Raw genomic sequence first — 663 nt, 5'->3', positions numbered from 1 at the left:
CCGCGCGGCTCCCGGACCCCCGGCTGGGGGCGCCGCCGCCGCCACACCCTGGACAGCTCCGGCGGCGGCGGGCCGGCAGGCACTGCCCCCCGCACCGCACTTACGCCCTCCGGCTCCTCCCGTCCCCACGTTTGAGACCTGCACCCTAGAGCTACAGGCCGCACCCCACGCCAAGCTTCAGGTCTTTTAGCGGTATAATTTATTTCCTCCAAAGGCCGCCAGCCCTCATTTAAAGGAACGGTAAAGACGAGCTCCAGCAGAGACCGTTCTAGATGTAGGGCTCCAGGTAGAAGGGAAAGCGGGCGGGCACAAAATAGCAGGGCGCAGCGTCAGCATCTCTCACCGTGTGCGCAAAGCCATGGGGGGCGTGCAAACAACCCTCACAAAGTTGGGTCCAGCTGTGGCCGAAGCTGCGCTAGGTCTGATCTGGTGAGTCAGGGAAGGGCTGCAGCTTCTGCTGTACGCATCTGAGCTGGCCCTTGTTTGACAAGATACAAATTATTTGTATTTCCATAATAACCAAGTTGCTTTCATTTTTAATTATTTGCTAGCAGCAAACACAGTTTAACAACAAGAAAAATCTAACTGCACATTACATTTTCGTGATAGTTCCTGTAGAAGAGATACTTCCACCCTTAAAAATAAGCAACCAAATTAAACACT

Source organism: Athene noctua, chromosome Z (genome assembly GCF_965140245.1).
Source record: "Athene noctua chromosome Z, bAthNoc1.hap1.1, whole genome shotgun sequence".
Taxonomy (NCBI): domain Eukaryota; kingdom Metazoa; phylum Chordata; class Aves; order Strigiformes; family Strigidae; genus Athene; species Athene noctua.
The sequence above is the reverse complement of the archived record's forward strand: the minus strand, read 5'-3'. Positions refer to the sequence as shown.